At 40.4% G+C, this 14,899-nt stretch overlaps 1 protein-coding gene and 1 long non-coding RNA gene across 9 annotated transcripts in view; both read right to left on the reverse strand.

Annotated features, from left to right (window-relative positions):
• Positions 1 to 14,899, reverse strand: part of unc13ba (unc-13 homolog Ba (C. elegans)) — a 207,586-nt gene that overhangs the window by 173,664 nt on the left and 19,023 nt on the right. The gene's annotated exons all lie outside the window — the stretch shown is intronic.
• LOC146506172 (uncharacterized) lies at positions 9,862 to 14,898 on the reverse strand. Its single transcript, XR_014877180.1, has 2 exons — positions 12,040 to 14,898; positions 9,862 to 12,006 (listed from the first exon to the last, which is right to left on the reverse strand). It is a non-coding gene; the product is annotated as an uncharacterized LOC146506172 (long non-coding RNA).

Here is a 14,899-nt window from a genome sequence, read left to right on the forward strand (position 1 = left end):
GAGAGAGCAGTGGCATGGTTCTCAAACTACCTCAGTAACAGGACTCAGTGCATTAAATCTGACAGTCTATGTTAAAAATTATATAAATTAAATTTGTATGTTTTGGATACTTCCTAAAACAATATATGAAAGCAATGAGAAAGTGGCCACTTTCATGAGTAAATCATAAAAGCCTGATATGATTCACTATATGAAGTAGGCCACATTTTATGCAGGTTTTTTCTATTTCTTTTCCATATGGGTTCATGCTTTCCTACTATTGCCTCTTTTCCGGCAACAAATAATTAAAATCTCCGAAAAAAAAAGTAAAAGCCACGGAGAACATTTTGCTGTCTCTACCATTATTCAGCATTATTAGTTTGTTGGTTGGTCATTGATGTTCTGGGGAGTCATATCTATGGAGAAACAGAGATCACCACCCTGACTGCCATTAGATATCAGGGTGAAATCCTTGAATCCACTATCAGACCCTACACGGTGCACAACAATGCCTGGCATCACTTGGCGAGAATATGCAGGCAGTTCTTGGAGGATGGAAATGATACCACTGACTGGCCCATGTGCTCGCTGGCATAAATCAGTAGAACGCCCCTGGGACGTTATGTTTCAGGCCATCCGATGGTTCCAGGTTGCACCTCAGACTATCCAGGAGCTCAGTGATTTCCTTGTATAGATCTGGAAGGAGATCCTGCAGGATACCATCCGTCATCTCATTAACTGGGTTGAACAAAAAGGACTAGCCTGGTGCAGAAGTTTGTCACAGATTTTCAGGGCGTTGTTGGATCCAGCCCTCTGTAGGTCGATAATTTTCACCTCAATCAAACAACGCGGTAGTCTTTAATTCTGTATCAGCATACATAGCCAGCATGACCTTTTCCCATTGAGAACTGATGTATTTTCAAAATGTTCCTTTAATTTTTTTTGTATCATTTATATTTGAAGGCAGCACTTATGTTCCTGGTGAGCCAAAAAATGGAGGGAAAGTTTCTAAATTCTTCACTTTGTTTGAAAATATCAAGTTTAACTCTATCGTTAGGGTAGTAAGAAAAATAAACAAAACACATAAATAAAGGTGTTGAACTTTACATACATTTACATTTTTAATGGGCTTTAATTGGCTACTGTATGAAAAAACAGAATAATTACTATTATTAGTATTCAGTAGTGTAGTCATTTGAGGAAATATGCAGCAAAACTGTTAACAAACTTCTAAATCTTGAATATTTGATCAAACTGAAAAAACCAGGAGATGGTGAAGAGAAATTAGCAAGTGAAAATAGCTTTAAAAACTGCACTCTGTTGTATGATAATTGAGCAGGAGAGAAGCTGTGACAAGAAAAGGCCATTTCAGAAGGCAAACCAGACATTATATTTATTAATCAAGCAAAAATGAATTTATTTTGTTTCCTTTTATAAAACTAGTCCAAGTCATGCACTCAGATGTAACGCAAATCATATTCAGTCACATCAAAGTTACATTTGGTTATTCTAAAGTGATCAATAGCATGATCAATTATGTCAGTATTTATAAAGTTTCGCTTCTTTCATATTTATATCATTTCTGTCTAATTTGGCTGCATAATTGTACCAATTGTTTTGCTTTTTTCTTTATTCAGACTTGCAAAAATGTTTTGTTTCAACAGCTGGCTGATAAATAAATAGAACTCCTACAATCTACATTGCCATGCAAATGAACTGCATTCTCCTTTAAAATCTATTTTCTGCTCAACAAAAGAAATTGCAATTAGAAAGGTATTTAATGAAGACTGTAATGAAATATGGTTACTAGGGTTATTTTGCAGATTCATGGGTGTTGAGAGCTCTAAAGGCTGTAAATAGCAATGTGATTTCCCAGCAATCAAGTACTTAAGAAGGGAGATTACGCCTTACATTTTGAGCTATGTTGGTTAAATCAAATCAACCAATTTTGCCCAAGAAGTTAATTCAGTTGTCACTAAAGGCCATCCTGACTATAAGAGACTTTAACCCACACCAAATATGTTCCTTATTGTTTTCAAATTCTTGATTTTATGGGCCTAAATGTACTTCAAAAACAAAACTTTATAGCCTTTTAATGGTTTGGAGTGATGGCAGTGATGAATGACACGATCCTGAGAACAGCGGTGTAAGAAAATAACTGCACGTGATACTCTGGTGGAAAATTTAAAAGCACTTATTTTGAATTTTGCATTTCTTAGATGATCTTCTTTGTCATTTTAACCCACTAATCTACTCTTTTACTAAACTGAAATTATTTAATCAATTTACTGCATAAATGGTATAAATAAATACATAAAATGTGATTTGATGTTTAAACACACACACACAACACCAAAGTGTGTCTGCATATTCGGCAATAACGGAGGAGGTCTGAGCATCCAGCCACCTAATCCCTGCTTGATTACCTGCCTCAAGTAGCCACTCTACACACAAGAGAATCCACTCAGTGTTATAGTGTGTGTGTGTGTGTGTGTGTGTGTGTGTGTGTGTGTGTGTGTGTGTGTGTGTGTGTGTGTGTGTGTGTGTGTGTCTCTTTTGAAGAGCAGCATTAGTGTTTCTGGGGTGAAGATGAGGTAAGGGATGAGCTCATTAATCTGCATGAATGAATACATTACAGCCATTGCTCGGTTCCAATATCCAGGTTTCATTTGAATCTATGCCCAAGTTTCTAAAATATACCTAAATCCCAAATTCTAGATCACATCAGTCCGCGCCATGCTTCGGTTATTTTTAGGGGTGTGTGTGAGTTTGAAAAGGCGTTTCAAAAATGTCTTTATATGTGAAAAATGGCCCGGTCAAACAGCCATGCAGTACAGGAAAGTGACCTTTTCTTCTAGGTGACCTTTAGATGCCATAAGGGCTGTGAATACCTGAAAACTACCTATTCTTTGTGAAAAGACATCATTGGCCAGCTGTTTAAAACCTGCTTATAGAAATTAAGTGGTCAGTAGTGTAATGTAGAAATAGACAGCAATTTTCCATCTAACAAAGGTTAATGTGGTTCATTTTTAAAAAGAATCCATAGCAAACTGCAGAAGCTCAATGATATAAGTGGGGGCCTGTCCTCGTAAAGACATCAAAGTAAGAGTGAGGATTTTAAACTGATATCTGTACCCAACCGGAAACCAGTGCAGGGACTTTAACAAGGGAGTGATATGAGAGAATTTATGACTGTGGGTTAAAAGCCTTGCTGCGGCATTTTGGACCGCTTGAAGGCGATTTAAAGAAGCCTTGATAGACGGGAAAAGAGTGCATCACAATAATCTAATCGGGAGGAGATGAAGGCACAAACAAGCATCCCCAGTTCACCTTTGGAGACAATAGTCTTAAGTTTGGTAATATTTCTTAAATTAAAAAAGCAAGAACGGGTCACAGACTTGACTTGAGCATCAAAAAACAGAGATTGATCAAGAATTAACCCAAGACTCCGAGCAGTAGCTTTACCGCGGATGAGAAAGGACCCAGATGTTGCCTGATTTGGGGCATGATACTCTCTGGAACGAGAATTAAACACCCAGTCTACTCTGCGTTCAGCTGCAGAAAATTGTTTGTCATCCAACCAATAATTTCCTTAAGACAGTCCATTGGAAGTGGATTGGAAGTTGTCAAATTCACAAGGTTTAAAGGAGATGTAAAATGGGATATCGTCTGCATACAAATGGTAGGAAATAATTTTGAAACAACTAATGAGAAGGCCTAAAAGCAGATTATGCAATGAAAAATACAAGGGGCTTAAAACCGATCCTTGTGGGACACCGCATGAAATTTTCAGCTCCATCTGACCGAAAGTTTCCCACTGAAACCAAAAGTGTTCAATCAGCCATAAATGAGGACAGATCCACATATCCCTACTAAATGATTTAAGCAGTGGATTAAGATCTGATAATCAATACTATCAAAGGCTGAGCTAAGGTCCAATAGCACAAGGCCTGAGCAATCACCCCTGTCCCCGGCCTGTCCGCGGCCATCAAAAGGTCATTTGTGACTTTAAGGAGAGCTGTTTCTGTGGAGTGTAACTTTCTAAAACCCGGTGGGTCTCTAGCTTGTCTGTAGTGTTGGATCCAGGTTAGGCTTTTTCAGCAGTGTCAATGTTTAAAGTACCCGGGGACAGAGCCAGATCGCAGGGAACTCCACTGTGGTCATGAAGGTGACCACAGTGGACCCAATGGCGTCAAAAACATTAAGGAACAGAGAAGTAGGTAAGACATCAACTGGACTCGTCGAGGGTTTCAAATGTCTGCAGGAGCTATTTCTTGTACATCGGGTCCAGTGCTACTCTCTACTGCCATGTGGAATAAAGGCTAAAGAAAACGCTGAAAAAATCATTTAAAAATATGACTCACTTCATTAGCCACATTCTGAAAATATACAAGATGCAATGCTACTGAAAAATATGTTAATGGAGTTTAGATCTTTACAGGTGTTTGGCATTATAATAAATTATATATCCTCAGCCGGAAAAGGGTGGAATGTCCACTCCGGGTCAGGGACGAGTGTAGACGTTTAAGTATTTCGGGGTCTAGTTCACGGCTGAGGGGAGTGGGTACTGGTCTGTCATAGGGAAAACGGAGCTGAGAGTAAACGGGAATCTACGTCCCCACCCTCGCCTATGGTCACGAGCTGTGGGTAGTGACTGAAAGAAGGAAATCAAAGATACAAGCAGCAGAAATTAGCTTTCTCCGAAGGGTTGCTAGTCTCTCTCTTGGAGATGGGTTGAGGAGCTCAGCCTTCTGGGAGGTGCTCAGAGTAGAGCCGCTTTTTAAAATATGCTTGTCTGAAACAGGTCTCACTTGTAAATGAGACATTGAGTCTCAATGGGACTACCTGTATAAATAAAGGTTAAATAAAAATAAATAAAAATAATCCTTGACATGTAAAAGGAGCCAGTTGAGTTGGTTGAGGCATCTGACAAGGATGCCTCCTGGGCGCCTCTTGGGTGAGGTGTTCCAGGCATGTCCCACTGGGGGAAAGGCCTGGGGAAGACCCAGGAGACGCTGGAGAGATTATGTCTCTCGACAAGCTGGAGGAGGTGGCTGGGTAGAGGGAGGTTTGGGCTTCTCTGCTTAGGCTGCTGCCCCCGCGACCCGGCCAGGATAAGTGGAAGAAAATGGATGGATAGATATATTTTTAGTTTGTGGCGCTAAATCTGAAATAGTGAAACTCCAACACTGAACACCCAAAGATTTAAAAAAAATAAATAAATAAATGTATGACTGATACAAAGCTTCATGAAAACAAGCGCCATAAACATGGCAATATTTTAGTTAACTACCCTGATGAATAAGCATAAACATTAGCCTGATGACGCCCTTTGGCTCCCTGTACCAGTGCAGGTCTCCATATTCGGTCACTTTAAAGATTTCTCTCTGCGTATTTTCTTAGGTTTTCCATTTTTTATTTTTAACGTATGATTTTATGCTAGAATGTACGGAGCCCCGCAGGGGACATGGGAGAAAAAAAAATTAACTTTTGCGAGATCTCGCAAAACAAACTCGCGATCTCGCAAAACTTTTGCGAGATCTCGCAAAAGTTTTAGCTGCATTCTTCCCGTTAGCTCGAAGCTAACGGGAGGTCGAGACCTACTACAGCCGGGAGGAACACCGCTTTCCCGGCACATCGTGCCTCGACCTCCCGGTCGGCTTCGAGCCAGCGTCCGAAGAATGCGGCTAAAACGTTTGTGAGATCTCGCAAAAGTCCGTCTTTTGCACAAACGGACTTTTTTTTTCTCCCATGTCCCCTGCGGGGCTCCGTAAGAATGAACACAAATACAACACAACATATTTATCAAAGTATTCTGGGAATGGTTTTAAGATCATTCCAGTTACTGGTGTGTCACATAATGGCATTTTCAAAAGTCACTGGCATTTCTCATTTATGCATATAGTGCCCTTTAGAGACAGTGCATTAACAGACCGGGTTATGGCATCAATGTTACGCTGCTGTCATTCCCAAACATGACTTAACCCTAAGCAAGTGTTCTTAATGCCTAGCAACTAAAAGGTACAAAGTGAATAAAATCAAATGCATCATGCATAATGAAGAGTGGACTTAGACATCTGACAAAACGTTTCTTTACCATTTACTTTTACATTTTTTGCAAAGTCATTTAAAAACATTTTGCACGAGCTAACGAGGATGAGCTTGGAAAGAAAAATCGACTGGACTTCTTTAGGTTAATTGAACACATTTCCACTCTCATCCAAAAAGCTTCTTCTGTGGAGGAGACTTAGTGGAAATTGTCCCTTAAGGGGGTCGTGACCCACTAATGATCATGCACCACATGGTCCAAGGTGTGCAAAAGCGTGTGGGTCATTATTGGCAGAGGTTTTGGGTGAAACCATTGTCCCCACACTATTATGTCACCCACTGAGCTCACCTGACACAGGGTGAGAGTGGGGGCTCCAGTTGCATTGTACTGGAGGTTGCAGTTGGTGTCATGAGCCACCCCCAGTGTCCAAAGACGGTCGTTCACAGTGGACATAGGTGGCCTCTTTCAAACCATGTCTTCTCTGCCCAAAATGGGAATATTGGCATCCTCGAAAGAGTGACCTTTGACCTTTAGATGTAGATGTACAGCTAAGTGTTGTCCCGTCGAGGTGGCTCTTCTATGTTGAGCCGTGCATTTATGAAATGGCTGAAAGTATTTTCTGTCATACTGTAGTGGAACAAAAGAAAGAGTTTGCCATTCATAAATCACTGTTCTTTGTGTGCGCGCATCAAGTTTAGGTGCAATAGATTTGTTCATCTATAAATAATACCTGTCCTTTTATGAAATAAAATAAAACTAAAATGACATCCACTGTCTGTGTACAGTGCTTTCTCTTCGCCAAGCACAGCTCTAGAGTGAAAGGGGGCAGGAGGGAAAGGGTTACATTGGGAATAATCCATCATTCCTTTAAGACAGTTGCCAGGTCTGTGATTAAGGGAACAAGGTGACTGGCAGGGCTGAAGGCAGCCCAATTTACTGACAGCTACTAAGGGTAAAGGGGAAAAAATGAGGAAAACAAATAACAACTGGAAAGGCAGTGAATGAAAGAACAACAACAACAAAAATAACCTAAAACACATTTTAGTAAAAATGTAAAAGTGTGGTATCTATTTCCTATGACACCTCCACGGTTGTCATGCAAAATATTGGCATCATAACAAATATCTGAAAGACATTAAGCACATCTCCATAAGTGGTTGCAGTGAAAATAACAACAACAACAACAACAACCCACAAACACCTTCTTGTCAACAGCGCCTTGCTAAAGACAAATCCCAGCATGCAGCGGGACTCTCTCAGGGGGCAGCCAGCATCATTTATAATTAAGCAGCGATGACTTATGAAAATAAATAAGTTATATTGAGTTATACATGGATGTGTAGAGCACAGCCAGGCAACATGACATTTACTAGGCAGTCTACAGTAATGAATACTCTATTATGGGTGTCAGGGGAGGTGGCGGGGCTGGAGGAGGCTGGAGAATGTGAGTAACGGGGAGCTCGAGCAGAGACGAGCTGTTGGTCGATGAGGACAGCTTACGGTGATGACAAAAAAAAAAAAGAATAAATTCTTTTTGTTCCATAACAAACACAAAGCAGCATTTTGTTTCAGCTAATTACATTTAATATATATATTTAAAATTCTTTGCTACTAATTTAAATTTAAAAAGTATTTTCTGAAACACCGGTGAAGAAAATCTTGGGGAAGTTTACTTCTGGAGCTTGAGCCTTTAAAAAAGGAAAAGAACGTGGATGTCGCTGATGCACTAACTGTATTAGGCTAAGCGTAACAAAACTGTGGGCTCATCTGGGATTTGGATCGGAGACCTCTCGCACTCCAAGCAAGAATCAACTTTGACCAGATCCCAACACCGCTGGCTGAGAAGCAGATCGAGCAGCCGCAGTCTTATAGATCAGCGGCCCCCGAGCTCCGTGCCGCGGACCGGCACCAGCCCACGAGTCGTTTGGTACCGGGTCACGAGAGTTGAGGCTCGGGTGTGAAATTTATGGCTTTCAGGAGTTTTTTTTGTGATTAATATTTTATTGTACTTTTAGAACACTACAGTCCACTGCAGAGACAGATTACATCACATAAAAAAAACATCAGCATAGCAGCAGAACAGTAGAGAATACCAAACCAAAATGAGGGGGGGGGGGGGGGGGCAAACAAAGCAAGAGATAAACAAAAACAAGAAGAAAAAACAACAACAACAAAAAACAAAAAAAGAAACCAAAACAGCCAGCCTTTGACTATATGGGTCTTACTGCATGCCACACTCTGACATCCGTGAGAGTGCTTCGTCAGAATTCCAACGTCTATTCCACTCCAAGTTCTAGTCTGTTTGTTTTATTCTGGACAGATATGGATCCCACTTCAGATGGAAACTCTCCACTTTATTCAGGAGCCTGTATGAGAGTTGTTCTAGTGCAGCGAGTCTCCCTAGTTGAATATGCCATACAGAGACAGGTGGGGTGGAAGGAGCCTTCCACTGGGAGATAATGAGTTTACGCCCCAGCATCAATGCAGTCTGTACCCACTCAGCAGCCTTAGGCTGAGCATATTTAAGGAGTGATGGGTCCCCCAAAATAAATAGCCTTGGTGAAAAAGGAATATCCCATTGTATGGTTGATTGGCTTTCAGGAGTTTTATTGTTAACTCGGTTTCCCTGTTCTTTGTAGTTGTGTGTCTTATTTACATGTTACCATAGCAACCACAGAGCATTAAGGGGCAGAGAGGAGGATGTCACTCTCAATGTTGTTGGTGCATTTCAGGAGGACGCTGCTAATAAAGTTACACAATTACACAGCGAATTTATTTATTATTATTATTTATTATTATATTTACAAAATACCACAGTTTTTGTCTTGGTCTTGTCATTTTATTTTGTTTTATTTATGCGTGACACCTTAAAGGCCGGTCTGTGAAAATATTGTCTGATATTAAACCGGTGTTGCAAAAAAAGTTGGGGACGCCTTTATAGATGACTGTGGTTTTCTCCTGACCTCCTCTATACGTACTGACTCTGCCAAAAGGTTGATTCTGTTCATCTGGACGTCACGTTTTCAGTGGGAGAAACGCAAATTGTCACGACCTGGATGACTGAGCATGTATCAAGACATACTGACTGTCATGATCCAAGCAGCCAGGAACACACAGGCACAAATGTAATCTTCAAAAAAAAAAAAAGGATTTTATTATACCCCCAAAAAGGACAAGATGATTACAAAAATTCAAAATAACAAAAATAAAGTTTTTAAGAACCAAGGGGGCCCATAAAAGAGGTTAACTTAACAGAACGCTACTCAAAAGTCACTTAACAAAAACATAACTCAACAAACTGACCTGCCCAAATGAGAAACAGCTCCAGTTATATAGCAAATGAATAAACCATGATATACACCAAAGGTGAAAACTAAAGAGATAACAGCTAACCATCATTCAAGAAGAACCCCATTCCCCCCTGCATGATCACAATAGATGGTCCAGTCCACTTTATTGGCTTCTGCATTTAAACCAGCTCCACCCTCAGCCTCCTCTTTCAGCCAAACCAGGAAGGACTGGAGCGGAGGTCAGGTAACTCAGAAAGAGCAGAAATATAATCAGTATAACATATACCTATATAAAATAACAAACAATGCAAAGCAAAGTCTATGCCACCATTTGGGCTATAGCTTAGTGCTGTCATGCATTACAGGTAAACTCAAAATATCAAATTAGTTAACTTATGATCACAGAAGCTTTAGAGCATAACGTAAACATAAGACAAAAGACCAAATGAATATTATCTAAGTATCTCAATTGTGTGGTTGCATGCAGCCATCACACTGACTATGATTTGAACCAAAAAATGTCACATTATTCTGTTGTCACTGATTTTCAGTCCAGTTCTTGTGTTGTTTAGCATACTCAGCCTTTTCTCTTTCTTGAGAGTAGCTTTTTGAGGCCATTTCTGATGATGCTGCAGTGAGCAGTGGATGGATCGACCAGCTGCATCTCTCAGTCAGTGTCAGGTCTTTGATTTTTTCTTATTTCTTTGGGCATGAATGCTTCTGCTAGGAACAAGGATTTCATCAAGTTAGGTGGTCGAGTTAGTAATGCTTGAATGACTGATAAGTCAGTGTTAACAGGCTTACAATAAAGGACAAAAAATTAAAAAACATACATACAATATTTCTCTGAAAATGGTCAGGTACAAAGACTGGACTGAAAATGAGTGAAAAGCAGCCAATGCCCAAAGAGAAACTTCAGAAAGCCTGAAAATATTGGTCAAGACCAGGAAATGACAGTGAAGTCTGAGTCGTCCCTGTTCTTCCTAAGCAAACTCTTTTCTGTGCATCAGCTTGTTCTGGAGTTCGTCTGCCCTCCAGTAGAAAAACTTTCCATGCCTGTTTGTTTAACCGACACCGTAGAGCCTTACTGCACGTCTCCATTCTGTATTGAACCTAGATTTCTTTTTCTAATAGGGAATAATACTGTCCTCTGGGGCAGCTATGCAGTTTATGAATACACTGTTAACTGGGAGGAGCTGCAATAAGTCAGACAACAGGTTCAGGCTGTGCAGAGACAGGCCTGCCTCATTACACCAGCACTATTGACTCATTAGGGTGAGGGATTCCTCTGCAGTTACAAGGCAGCAGTGAACCATCACAGCTATATAGCCACTTCTGCTAATGAGCAAGCTGTCAGATATGGAAAAGAACGAGGCTCGAGACGAGTTTGTGTTTAAACAAAACTGATAAATAGTCTCTTGTTTTGAGGGATAATGATTTCTTTTAACAAGCAACACCTAAATATTTTAACTGACTCAACTTCAGCTGAAACGTAAAACTAAAAACAGGTAAGATGGACAATTAACTTTTTTTTTTTTTAAAGATGCAGGAAACCATTTGATTTACTATTAAACTGACACAGTCGTTTTTAATGACTTGTGTCATGAGCATTACTCTTACATCCCAAACCTCTAACCCAGACAGTAAGTAGTGTCAGGCCCCTTAGTATATAATAAAAATAAATCAAAATAATAAAAATCTGCTGTCATAGCAGATGTTTGAAATTCTGACATTATTTAAAAGGGAAGCATTCAATTGAATGAGCCGTGGAATGGTCCATGTGAACATCTTAAGTGGCCTCTGACTCCATAACACCAAACCATAGTTTATTTATGTAGCACAAACAAAACATGGCCAAACAAAGTGCTGTACAGCAGAAATCTAAAAAATACAATAAGAATAATAAATACAGTAAATAAATAACAATAAAATTATAGTGTCAGTTACCCACTGAGTCAAAGGCCAGCAAATAAAAATGACTTTTTAGTCTGGATTTAAAAACCAGCACTGATGTAGATTGTCTAATAGGCAGAGGAAGATCACTCCAAAGCCTCGGGGCCACAATAGACAACGCTCGGTCTCTAAGTTTCAAACGTGATTTAGGGACTGAGAGCAATACATGCTCAGCTGACCGGAGTGAGCCGGGGGGGGACACAGGGCTTCAGCAGATCAGACAAATATACAGGTGCCAGACCATTTAAGGATTTAAAAACCAATAAAGGATTTTAAAATAGAGCCTAAATTGAATTGGAAGCCAGTGTGAGGAGGTCAGAACTGGAGCAATATGCTCAAATTTGCTCAAACACATCCAGTAGAAGACAAATAATACTACAGTTATGCACAAGTGTTTTCATGTGTCGCAGCTGAACTGTAGGTCTGGAGATAATGGTTCTTAAAGTATAGAACATAAAAAAATAAAAGAACTACAAATATGTTGGAGGTTTGTCAGCTGACTGCAGTGTTTGTGGTTTTTCTGGGGACAGATCAGTTCTGTGAACTTTATTTCTTCTTGTTTTGATTTGGTAATTTTTCTAATTTTTACTTTTTGTTTGTTTTTTTAACTTCCTGGTTATGTTTACAAATCAACTGCTGCTTGTGAACCTTTACAAATGGTGTTCAGCTTATCCTAAGTACTCTTGCTCAGCAACAACTGACCTGCTTATGGCTCTGGATGAAAAACAAAAATCACTATTAATAATATTTTAATATTTGCACCGAAACCCAATGCTTGCTGGGTGCTGTATAGCTTTGGACCCTCAGACTAGCTGAGATTAATGTCTCCAGAGCCTAAAAACAAGATAAAAGTTACATCTTCTAAACTAATAAAGTGACACAAATCAGCTAACATCCCTCAGAGGTCATCCACCCATGAGATTTCAGGAGGGCCCTGGGACAGCAGCCAGCTCCCCCCCAGGCAAACAATCTATTGCTTCTTACTATTAAGATAAAATCAGATCAGGTTTTTAAAACTGGGGCATTAGAGTGGGACAAACTCATGTCACCCAACAGGAAGCAGCCCTGCGCTTATTCTCTTTCACTGACGTGACTGGGTGTTACGGCTGGGGGGAGGAGGTGGTGTGTGATTTCAGGTCATTCCAATGAGAAAATTACAAGTTGTGAACAGAGAGCTCCAGTACTTCCAGTGTGCATCAGACAACTTCCAAAATGAGGACTATCACAATTTGGCACAAAAACAAACAAACTCGGCTGGACTGTCAATCATCATAATGTATAACAGTGGAAAACAAGAGAACAGACCGTGTTTAAGCAGGCCGAGATAGGAAAAAAAGACTTTTGTGAACTAATGTGTTTACAGTGTCCTACTGCAGGTAGTTCAGAGGAACTACAGGACACCACAGGTGCCACCGACACAACCACCATTGTCCCATTTCATGCACCCTGGATTCAAATCTCGCCCTCCTGCTCTGAGAAATTGCTCGTCAATCAGAGGCCAAAGGCAGCCAGTGACAAATCGCTCGTGTATGGAGTCTGTCTCTGTCTACTAAAGAAACAGAGATTTGTCTCCATCGTCTCCTTTATGCCGGGATGACACGTAGTCATTTCAGGCTAGCAGGTGGCCCTTTGTCTGTGATGATCTATTGATTTCCTTCTCCAGTCCTCCAGCTTGATTTCTCAATCTCCCACTCTTTGCTGTTGTTCTACCGTCATCATCGCCTGGAGAGAAGATGGAAGGACAAACAGCTGCAGCCAGCAAAACTGTTTAAAAAACAAAGGACAAAAATGTGCGGGAAGAGGGAGTCCCACTCTTGACTGGCTATTGAATCGTTGATGCTTCATGTGTGAAAAGGAACCGTTTGAAAAATGGTTTTTCAGCTTTGTGACACGTCTGTGCAGCCACAGAGAGATTCAAACAAGCGTTTGACTAACATCTGGTTAGTAGATCCAAATGTACCCTTTTTTTGGACTGACAAACTTTTATTTCCACATTTTAATTCAACTTAAGTACATGACCCCGGGTTTGAGCCACCTCCTGGCCGGGGCCTTTCTGTGGGGAGTTTGCAAGGGTTCTCTCCGGGTACTCTGACGTCCTCCCACAGTCCAAAGACATGCAGTTAGTGGGGATCGGTTAGTGGCAATTCTAAATTGCCCATAGGCAACTGAACTCCACTGTTGCCTCATAGCAACCATCTGGGTTTAAATCCACTAGCCGGTACTCTGACTACTATGGCGTTATTTTTGTGCCACTATTCTGAGCGCACGTAAAAAACGTTTGCAGGTGCAAGTGTTGTATTTTGAGGAGAAATTTATTGTGAGCGAAGAAAAGCTGAATTTGAGTGAACAAAATTCATTACTGCGTGCAAAAAATGTATTTCAGTGTTTGCTATTATCCACACACACAGTAGCAGCCCCTCTCGCTCAGTTTTTCCATTTGCGCTCGCTCGCACGCTCAACTCTTTGTGTACACCGTTATATTTGTGCCACAAAACCAGCCAATCACAGACTTGAAATGACGAAATGCAATATCCCAGAATCCATTTGGTCCAAAACTCAAACGAGGCAGTGGCGGAGGAACACAGAGTGGCGGAGTTTGAAATATTACTCTTTCTGGGTCACAAAATAAACTTTAAAGATATTTTCATGCGAGAACGGTGCTGTGTAAACTTCAAATACCTGCTCGATTTATCAAGACATCGCATATTTGCAAAAGTGCTCTAACGTTTTCGGAGATGCCTGTTTTTTTGGTGCCAGAAGTGACTTTATGTGGATAAAACACTTTATATGGAGTAATATCAGCTAACACTAGTAAGCTAGGTTAGCAAACTGCATCCAAAAAAAATGTGTGTCATATACATATTTGCCTAATAAAATACATTTACTACCAAAATATTAACTTTATGAACAACAAGCTACAATATTAGTCAGAAATTTCCATTAAAGTTGCTCCAAACGGCACCAACAGGATAAACATATTAAAGTTCAGTGACTCCAGTTAGCAGAGATGAGGCCTCCAGCCGTCTATGGCAGGACACCAACGCCCCCACGTCCCGTCCAGTGTCCAGGTCACCCCGTTCAGAGACAGTTTAAAGGGTGCAAAAATCATCAAGGCCAAACTTTCTATCTGTTGTACTGAGCTCTGAGCATGATTTCTGATGCTGTCAGGCGTTCAAGGTCACTGGAGGACTTTTAAACATTAGGACACCTCTTGCTGTTTTTCAAACATCTGCTCAAAATATTCAATTTTTGCTTATTAAATATCTTCAAAACTAATGAGAGCATCGCCAGCCTCAGCTGTGCATGATTAAAGTCTTAGCATGCCTACAAACTGAAGACTTCTAACACTGGTGCAAAACCTCAGGCTGTGAGAAAAAGGTCAAGGTCTTAAAAAGAGGACTCTGTCAAAACGTAAAGAAAACTGTTTATATTTCTTTTTTTGATCTCTAAGACAAAACAAAAAGTGTGATGAGTGGATACTGTTTTTCCATGGACACAGACACTGCAGAGTCAATATGTCTGTATCAAGTGTTGGAGATCACTAAAGTGACTTACTGTGAAATAATGTAGAAATACAAATAGCATATACAAAAAAAGTGCAGCAGACAAAGAGCCAAAATAATATGCT

The sequence above is a fragment of the Neolamprologus multifasciatus genome, chromosome 12 (genome assembly GCF_963576455.1).
Source record: "Neolamprologus multifasciatus chromosome 12, fNeoMul1.2, whole genome shotgun sequence".
In the NCBI taxonomy this organism is placed as follows: domain Eukaryota; kingdom Metazoa; phylum Chordata; class Actinopteri; order Cichliformes; family Cichlidae; genus Neolamprologus; species Neolamprologus multifasciatus.